This window comes from Dermacentor albipictus, unplaced genomic scaffold (genome assembly GCF_038994185.2).
Source record: "Dermacentor albipictus isolate Rhodes 1998 colony unplaced genomic scaffold, USDA_Dalb.pri_finalv2 scaffold_15, whole genome shotgun sequence".
NCBI classification, from domain to species: domain Eukaryota; kingdom Metazoa; phylum Arthropoda; class Arachnida; order Ixodida; family Ixodidae; genus Dermacentor; species Dermacentor albipictus.
In genome coordinates, this window is record NW_027225569.1 from 1,140,486 (window position 1) to 1,151,127 (window position 10,642).

The following is a 10,642-nucleotide window of genomic DNA, read 5'->3' on the forward strand; positions in this document are numbered from 1 at the left end:
ATAGGATTAACACCTTACGGTTTCGGTTTTGGGCACGAGCTTTTTCAAAGCTAGCTAGCACGCCCTACGCCAGCTGCGCTAATCTACACGTTTTATTTACTTATTTTCGTTTTGCTTCTGCTGCTGAATCGCACGTGATCTTAGTATGGAATCGTTTGTTTAGCTAAAATGATTGCAAAAGATTTTTACAAGCCTCCGCCTAATCTGTGCCGCGTGAAATTTCATAAAGTAGATGCAAGACGCCTTGTGAATGAGGAAATGTTTATTTCACTCTATATAAATGCTTGTTCCGGGCTTTTTGTGCCTACATCCTACGTTGCGGCACCAGGTTTGCAGCAGTATTTGCCGTACGAAGCTGCATATCACGGCATCAGCTGAAACAAAGTAAATTACAAGCATGTGTCATTTTGGTGTTACTGCGTGTTGAGGCAAAACGTGCGGAAGCGGTGAATGGCCAGCATTAAAACAAAAGCACTTCGCTTTTACATACATGGCATCGAAAATACCCCACTCATTACCAGCCATACTATAAATTATGAAGAAATCATCTGATTTCTAAGCATTCCCCCATAACCCGGCATTATTTCCTGCACTTTAAAGAGCACAAATCGATGGGCGACCGCGCGTTTTCAAAACAACTTGGTGTCAGTGGACGTGGTAGTACGCTACGTACAGAGTTGGCCACAATACTGGCTCTCAGCCAGACCGGGCTAGCGGCTCGCAGACTGCCTTCTACTCGCACTCATGAGTAATGCGTGGGTGCAAAGCCTGTTTTCAGTCGTCCAGAAGCAAGGATTTTCGAGTTTTTATTTTTGAGCTCCTCGGCGTTATTGTTTGCTTATTCTGCCGGCGCAAGCAAGTGGCGCCACGAGTGATCTTGGTGATCGCTCGTGGCGCCTTCGACAGACGGGAGTATCGAAAGAAGCTATATATTGACGGGGCTATAGAAAGCGTCGCAAACTTGTTTCACTAAGGTTCAGTACACGCCAAACTGTCACCACGGCTGGCCTTCTTTTTTGCTAACTGCGTCACAACCCCATGCGCGGCGAGCGTGCCTCAAACGCATCCCAGACAGTTACGAAATGACAATAGTTTATTTTTTTGGTCAGAGAACGCGTCACGAACTTGTCCCAGTAAGATTCAGTACACGCAAAACTGCGTCACATGGTCGAGCTGCTTCTCGTTAAGTGCGTCACAAAGCCGGGTGCGGCGAGCGGGCTCAAACACCACCGAAATAAGTTATAATATTGTTGGGGGTTCATATAAAGCGTCGCAAGCATTTCACAGCACGAATAATTAACTCAAATTACCTATGGTGGGACGGCTGAGCTGTTTTTCGCTAACGCTGTCACAAGTCTCGGTTTCGTGCCGTAAGAGCCAAAATTGCTTGAAATGCGTCACAGACTGTCAAGCAAAATTCCCCGCCTTGCCGTAATCCAATACAGTAAAAGCTCGTTAATTCGAACCGCAAGGGAAAGCCGCTTCAGTTCGAATTAACGAAAGTTCGAACTAACGAAAGTGAAGGAGAGCAACAGTACACTGCGATTTGGAAGCAGTAGGGCATGTCAGAAATTTGGCGTGTCAGAAAAACATGGCGTGTGCCGCGGGCACACGCCATCTTGAAGTCGAAGCTCTGGGTCCGACTGTGCCACACTACCGATGTCCACCGAAACGAACGTTAGCCGAGGCTTAACACCACCACAATGAATCGCGATGGCCGATACCTCCTAAGCTGAAAACAGACGTGCACAACCGATGAAGACTGCCGGGACAAAGACGCTGAACATGTGAAGGTGGCGAAGGCCCTGATTCGTTGGTTCTTGATTGCAAGCGCAGCTGCGACGTACTTGATTCGCTGTGTTACGATGGCGCTTGCCGTGCCATCTCCGCACAACATTAGCAGCTGTACAAGATTTGCAAAGCCTCCGAGATTCGCAACGGGCATGAAGTCTCGGAGGTTGCGTAGAACGGTGAGGCGGCAGCCGCCGCTGCCTTCTGGCTGACCCCGCGTCGGCTAAATTTTTTTCCGATTTTGCCTTCTCTCGTCGTTCTCTCCGTTTCGGAGGCAATACAGCCTTGTGTGTAGGCAGTAGGCGCGTTTCTCTGGCCGTGTGCCAGGCGAGCATAGTTCGAATTATCCGTGAGGGAACCTTCTCGCGTTCGAATTAACGGACTTTTTTATACATACACTTCTGTGGAGCTTGGCCGGACCAAATCGTACAGTTCGAATTATCCATAAATTCGAATTATTGAAGTTCGAATTAACGAGCTTTCACTGTAGTACATTGGTGCCTTGTAGAAATGCAGAAGAAACGCAGGAATACGCCGGGGGCCCAACAAACACGGCACAAACAAAAGAGACGGGTCGTTGAATAGGCGAACTCCACATGCACAGCGGGCCTCGCTGGCTTCGGTAACGTGTCAAGCATGCGCCTGGCGCGTCTGGCACGTCTTGTTGCTTGTTGCAAGATAACGCAAGAAAAATCAGACGCAAAGTATACGTTCATTAAAGTGGAATTCTTTTCAGTTTTAGCGGGAAAGAATAAACAAATGAAACGTTTTTTAAGTTCATTTCGCATTCTTTTTACGATGCTCGCGTCTGCTCTACGACTCAACGCTCATGCAGTCACGTCATCAACGACGCACGCATGGCATCCTTGCAAACTTTTAGGCAGAAGTTGCGGCCATAATTATTGCCAGGCCCATAACTCCCATTTCATCTGACACCGAACATACAACCATCCTTACTCCGGCGACATTTTAACCCCAATACAGGGAAGCGCATCTATAATTGGGCAATTAGACACAAGCAACCTCTACAAACGGCGTTGGCGTCTAGTGCAAAGCCTGGCTTACGAGTTCAGGAAGCGCTGGCGCAGAACGTATGTCATTACTGTGGAGCAACGCCGAAAAAGGCAAGCACCAATGCCCGACCTCAAAGTAGGCGACGTCACTCGGGGATAAAGAAGTAACCGACTGGTCCGTCGGAGTGATCACACGACGACAGCGCAGACGGTAGGGCACGCAAGGTCCAAGTACAAAGGAGACATCCTTCTGGCCAACGACAGAAGTTGTGGGTCTCCGTGATATACTTGTGGTGCCTAACCACGGCCGACACCATACGGGGGACTGTTCTGCGTGCATTGCGTGCGCGCAGCCTGACTTGTAACGGGCCTTCCTTTATTGCTTTCTGTTTCGCTGACCCCCACGCGGACTTCGAGCCGTGCGCGAGAGAAAGGAACTTTGTTCTGTTCGTGCAAGTGGCGACGCACCGAGGTGTCGGGCGATGTTTCCCGGGCGACGATGACGGAGATGGAAGCAGCGGATCGAGGAACGCGGGACGGCCAAACTCGCCCCAGCAGCCCTGGAGAGTGGGCGCGGTGAAAGCGCTGGGAGGATGTGGCTTACGGCCTCTCGTTTCTTCATCGTGCAGGCTCTGCTGATTTCTTCTGCCGGGGACTTCGACTCCCTTCGCTGAACCTCTTTTTCGATTCAACCGAAGACAACAAAATAGATTCGACGACGCAGTCCCGGAAGAGGCTCTTCTGCATTTCGTGCCCGGATTTGTTACGTTAACGGCCGCCAAAACTATAAGAAGAGGACTACCCCTCGGCATCGACAGTGGGCGCGGCGAAAGCGCTGGGAGCATGTGGCTTACGGCCTCTCGTTTCTACATCGTGCAGGCTCTGCTGATTTCTTCTGCCGGGGACTTATCTTCGACTCCCTTCGCTGAACCTCTTTTTCGATTCAACCGAAGACAACAAAATAGATTCGACGACGCAGTCCCGGAAGAGGGTCTTCTGCATTTCGTGCCCGGATTTGTTACGTTAACGGCCGCCAAAACTATAAGAAGTGGCCTACCCCTCGGCATCGACAGTGGGCGCGGCGAAAGCGCTGGGAGCCTTTGGCTTATGGCCTCTGGTTTCTCGATCGTGCAGGATAGGCATGAACGTTCAATACGTAGTGATGAGATATTTCTTGTTATTTTGCCGTGCCCACTCACCTGCTTGAGTATTGCCTATGAATGCTTTTGTTCGTGCAAACTTATCCTTTGCGGGGATGTAGAGTTAAATCCAGGTCCTCTTACAGTTGAGGAAATGTTCACGCAACTCTTGGAAGGACAGGATGAAATCAAGGCAGAAATGGTTGACTTAAAAACTCGTCTTGAATGTACTGAAAAAAGTATTGAGTGTTTTGGTGTACGACTGAATACCCTTGAAGAAAACTTTAATGAAACCCATGCAAACCTAACCGCTAGCGTTGAGACTCTTAAAGAGGCCTTCATAACACAGCATGCTAAGCTGGTTGACCTTGAAATTCGCAGCCGTAGATCAAACTTGATAGGTTCCGGTATTGCGGAACACGCGAATAAAACAATTAGACTTGAGGAAAAAGGTTATTTTTGAATTGTTTAGGAAAAAGCTGGGCGTGAACTGTTCATCAGTCGCCCGCATTCAGACTAGGACATAGCGAACAAAATCGGCCAGTAATTCTTTATTTTCAAGAATACAGGGAAAATCAGGCTGTCTGGAAGAATGTTTCAAAGCTTAAGGGTTCTTAGATACGTATTGATAACTACTGTGAGGGCACTCGACAGAAGCGTATATTGCTCTGGCAGACAGCGAAGGAAGACAAAGCAGCTGGTAAAAAAACTATTCCTTGTGCATGATAGCCTTCATGTTAACAATGACATCTACAGTTGGAATGACTCCTCAAACACTCGAAAATGGCTTTCAAAGGCGAAAAAGAAGCCTACAAAAATATAGCAGCTCACAACTGCGCAGCTGCGCCTGATATCTTTTAATGCACAGAGCATTAGTAACAAACTTGATAAGCTTGAAAATATCCTTATTTTATATGACCTGCATATATGCGTTATTACAGAAACGTGGCTACATGATCTGATAGGCGACGACGAAATTGTGCCGCCTGGTTATCAACTCTTCAGGCGTGATAGAGGCTCTCGTGGTGGCAGCGTGGCGGTTATTGTAAAGGATAGCGCTCATACCACTCTTGTTGATCAAGTTGCGGAATATGAAAGCCCTTTTTTGAAAATATCGTTTAAGCAAGATACCTTTTTCCTTTGTGCCATGTACCTTACACCCAATGCAGATGATTTCTTTTTGACTAAGCTATACGAGTGACCATTAGGTTTGCGTAATAAAACATATTGATAACTGGTGATTTTAATTTACCAACGATTGATTGGGATAACCTACGTTATGGCTGTTCGTTATACTGGTGATTCTATTCTTGACATCATGTTTTTGCTCAACCATAAGCAAGCGGTGACTGTCTATACTCGAGGCAGCTCAATTTTGGATTTACTGTTTCTCGGTGAAATATTCATTGATGGCATCGTTGTAATTGAGCCTGGTATTTCTGACCATAAGCTAATCTTCTTTACCTGAGATAAGGTTTTAGTTCGAACTAAAAAAACTCAGTCCGCCACTGTTGTAAAGGAATTTTCTAAGGCTGATGATGCCGCTATAATTGATTACCTGGACACGCATATCGAAACCTGATCACACGATGTTGAGACCTCATGGCAACTTTTTATTAAAACTATACATTATTGTCTTGATAATTTTCTACCCACCGGAAAAATATGTAAGCACCGTGTAAACCTGTGGATTAACCGAGAAATGATCCACATGAAGCGTAAAATTAAGACTAGGCAAGAAGCGCGCAACAATGCCTCCCCAGTTTACATAATAAAAAGATAAGGAAATTTTTATTAATAAAATAAAATAAGAAAAGCAAGGAAATATTTTTCCACTAATACATTGACAGATTTTCTTCAAGCTAACCGCCAAAAGTTTTGGCGGTACTTAAGTAAGTCGAAAATCGGGATTAGCAAAATGAATGTCGATGGTTTGATGATAACTGACTCCTGTGCTATTGCTGAACATTTTAATGCATATTTCCAGAGTGTTTTTACTAAAACCGATGATTATGAATTTCAGAATTAAGTCGTTGAAACTGATGCTGACAAAGAAGTAACGAGGGAAGGTGTAATACATATGATGCTAAATCTTGATCACAAAAAAAATCTGCTGGACCTTACGGTATCCCTAATGCCTTTCTTAACCGGTACGCTGAGTATTTATCCGGGTTTGTACCTGCTCTTGTTAACTGTTCACTGTCTTCAGGGGAAATACCGGCTGACTGGGGTATAGGTGGCGTTAAGCAGATTTATAAAAAAGGTGACCACATGTCGTTAGGGAATTATCGTCCTATCTCTTTCACAAGGAGTTGTTGTAAACTTCTCGAGCATGTTATTGCAAACTTCATTCATGAATTCCTTAGGGATAACAACGTACTATCAAAATTTCAACATGGATTTAGAAAAGGGTTATCTACTGTTACACAACTAGTTGCATCTGTGCATGAATTTTCACGAGTGCTTGATGCATCAGGACAAATAGATGTTCTCTTTCTGGATTTCTGTAAAGCCTTTGATAATGTGCCACATGGGAAATTATTGTACAAATTACAGTGCTTGGGGTAACCAGGATAAATAGTTCAATGGATTTGGGCTTATCTTCACAATAGACAACAGTATGTGGTAATTAATGATGCATCATCTGCTATTCTTCATGTCACGTCTGGAGTCCGACAGGGAAGTGTATTGGGACTTTTGTTTTTAATTTATGTCAATGACTTCGTTGATGTTATTCCCGAAAATGTGTCTGTACGTTTTGTTCGCGGATGATTGTTTCATTTTTAACCAAATCGTATCACCCAGAGATCACGTTGAATTGCAACATGCACTGAATGTTATTGACGAATGGTATGAAAAATGGGGCATGCAACTAAATACTCAGAAAACAGCACTACTGCGTATCTCCAGGAAACTAAATCCTAGCCAGTTCTGTTATTCCCATAGAAACAATAGTATCTTGATTGTAGGCAAATATAAGTACTGAGGTGTCACCTTCACAAGCAACTTAACTTGGTCAACCCACATTTCTGATATTTGCACATCTGCATTACGTAAGTTATGGTTCCGTCAAACAAAGCTCAAGCTCGCACCTTCGCAAACAAAGCTTTTAGCCTACAATACCTGTGTTCGTTCTAAGCTTGAGTATGCTTCTATCATTTGGGATCCCTATTTAATGAAAGATATCATGCAACTTGAACGTATTAGCAGAAATGCTGTTAGGTTTATATTTGGCAAATATCGTAAACTTGATTCCTCATCCAACTTAATGCAATTAAACGGTATTTCGACTCTAGAAGCCCGCGGAAAGTTTAGACGCCTTTCATTTCTTCATAATTGTTTGTTTGGTAACATAAAAATTTATCTCCCTGTCAGTATAAAGCCCTTAACAGCACGACGCACACGCCATGGCCAGGAATTTGCACTAACCCCAATCTTTGCCCGATCAAAATCTTTCGCATTCAGTTATTTTCTTAGAACTGTGGAAGATTGGAATTCATTGCCGTCTGATGTTTTTGGTTCCAATAATTTTCTCGCTGAGCTGCAGTGTCACCTCCTCTCGTAAACGTTCTTTTTCCTTTTTTTCTTTCTTGCTTTTTGTTGTCTGTTGTTTTGTACATTCATGTTGGATGTAACCCACACTTGCTTGGGCCACCACATTGGCCTCCGGTATTTTCAAGTAAATAAAAAAAATTGTGGCCTGAAAAACTTTTTCGTGTTTTCAGCTTGCTTCGTTGACCTTCACAGTGTAATTTGTTTTAGATGTTCAACATGCCTTCGACCATTATGTAGCTGGATAGCGGACGACTCGATCCCGTCAAGTGCAATACGCGAGGCCTTGAGTGACGGATAATAAGTGTGACGTAGAAATGAGAGGAAGGAATGGCTGCGAAGCCAAGAAACCTGCTGTTAGTGTTCCTTCCGTGCCATTATCAAGGTGAATTCTTCGCCCAGCAAGCTCTCCTCTGACTCTTGTGTCAAGTGGTGTCCAGACCTCCTGCCGGCCAAGCATACCTCGGCACACGCAACATTATACAAGAGCCTCTGTGTACTGTTCATCACTAGTTCCAATGAAGGTTGCGTGGATGTTCTGGGTACTGTGCAAAGTCAGTACAGACTTCTTGCGCTGCTTTTACTGTATCATTGAAATTGCTTACGAGATTAACCGGCTTATCTTTCACTGCATACATCTTGCCCTGTGTTATGCCAAGTTTTCTTGCGACTGATTTCATGCTGTAGCCATTCTTTTTCTATATAATCAATCTTCCCGACATAATTACGAACATCCTTGATTTGGTCGAGTTGCTTCATTTTGACAGGGCCCGTAATTTTGTTTGTGTACTTTTTGTCATCCACTATAGCGCTGTTTTAATAAGTTGTTACAATTGCGAATGTAACTAATTTATTTTGTTCTTGTTTACGAGCTTCGACACTTGAGTGGAACACATGTATGCTTTCTCTTTTCTTTGTGGGGTGCATTTTTCTACGCGATCGGTTAATAGCTTGACCCGTGCGCCGTTCCAAGCAACGGACCAGATTAGTTATTTTGGCAGTTTGTGTTTTCACGGCGTCAACTACACTTCGTAATGGAGTGATGCTTCGGCAAAGGTTTCGCTACTCTCATTCGCGAATTGAAATGGCGATTTGCATTTTTAGTGGCGATTAGATGCGTCTTGATATTTCAATTATCGCTACTATTTCTTTTTTCCGGTTGTTTGTGCTGTTCCATGAGTACAGGGTCAGCGCTTTTGTCGCATTAAACTCACTTCACGAGGCCCCTACGAGTGTACGAGGGTGAGAGATGCTCTCCCTTTGTAAAGGCATTTTTTCCGTGCAGGTCGAAAACCACGGGATTCATTTTTGTGGGTCCTTCTTCGTAGGTAGCGACAAAAGCCGCGTGCGAAGTCATCGCTCGCCACCCTTCGTGATGTAGCTCCCGTTTTTATGGGCAGGGGTCAGTATGGGTACTGCGATCGAGTGCTCCGTGCACAATGAATTACTGTGCAGATATAGAGCCGAGAAATTGGCTTCATAATTAGTGCGCCACGCCAGTTATCCTGCACGCTTACGAAATGTGCGATATGTTGCTTCTAGTGCTATGTTGCTACGCTTTTAGTGATATGTGTGTGGTTGTTAATTGAAGTGACCACGTACTCCCAAGAAGATCAATCGAGCAAAGAACGTTTATTACGGGCATCGCGTGCAATATATAGCACACAGCAAGAAAGCGGGGAAGGGGCAAATAGAGAGTAAGGGAAGAAAGTGAGAACAGCAGGTGCACCCAGCTTCATAGGCACGTGCGGTGCCATGACGATAAAACAGTCTCCTCTTCTCTTAGGGTGAAAACCAGTCAGGGGGACGTCCTGAACGGGTCTTCCAGGGTTGTGGTCCCATCCGTCGTATTCGCACTAGCGGTCTTGTCGACGGCTCTGTTCCCTCCGGCTGAGCGACGCGGCTGCACTTGTTCCGAGTCCTGCACCACCACACGCGGTTGCACTTGGTCCAAGTGTCGTCGCATTAGTTCACCCTCCGGTCCCTCAGCAGTCACCATACGAGACCCCTCTGTTGTTTGGACACGTGCTTGAGTCCATGGGTCTCCGAGGCAACCGTAGCTTTGCACCCAAGTTGGTTTACTCTTCTGCAAGAAAGCATTGGCAAAAGGGTAAATGTCATGCTCTGTCTCTGAAGGCGACAAGCTATCTAGCCGGGAGCGTAGCTCACGCCCCATCAGCAGCATAGCCGGCGTTTTTGCGCCCGGCAGCGGCGTTCGTCGGTAGTTGTGCAAGATCCTGGCCAGGCGCGTTTGCATTGATCGTTGCCTGTTTTTCTGCAGGCTTTGTTTTATGGTGTGTCTTTTATGGTGTGGTGTGTGGCTTTGTTTTATGGTGTCTCCCGATAAGAGCAGCAAAGAGCATTTTTCTTATAAATATATATTATTTTTCGGGATTAATCAACTTTGAAGCTGGAACTTCAACTACATCTGATGGCACGGGCAAAATCACACAGGTTCACATACGAAATTTGAGCGATTTCATTTTCCCCCTACAAGTCGGGCACTTGCGATTGCGAATCCTTTGAGCTACTGCATAAATTCCCGCAGAGGTTGAGCCGACGCGGAATGTTTGGATGTTTAAGGCCGCCAAGCGGAAGCAACACGGCCCTTTAGCCTGGGCTTCACGTATGGCACCTCGGACTATTCAGCCCAGGGGAAATCGGTAATTGCTTTTTCCTCTCATTCTCTCCAAACTTCGCCTTTCCCTCTCGCTTTGCATCGGTCCTGTCTTCGCTTTACATCCGATTTTCTAGGCAGCAAAGGTTAACCGTGTGTGATGCAAATAATTTAGGTTATTTCAATTAGGTTGTAAAAGCAACGCACAGGTGGCTGCAAGGGCCCCGTTTTTACACGGCGTCCCCTTGCGGCGCTTCATGGTCGGTAGCTGGCGTTACCGCCGAAATAAAAAGGTTTGTGGCTAGTTCCGCAAACTCCCTCATCGTCCCCAGAGCCGAAGATGTTTTGAAACTTCTTGGCAACCAAAAAGAATTCCCAGCAGTATCCTGTAATCCAGAATGAGAGACCAGGAAAGACAGTGAGAGCTATATCACAGTGTCTTCTGTCCAAATGTTGGACAGAAGCTACAGGCTCAGGTTACAAGGCTACGAAGTTGGCTAAGGGTGACGTCCTCTTGGAGCACATGGATT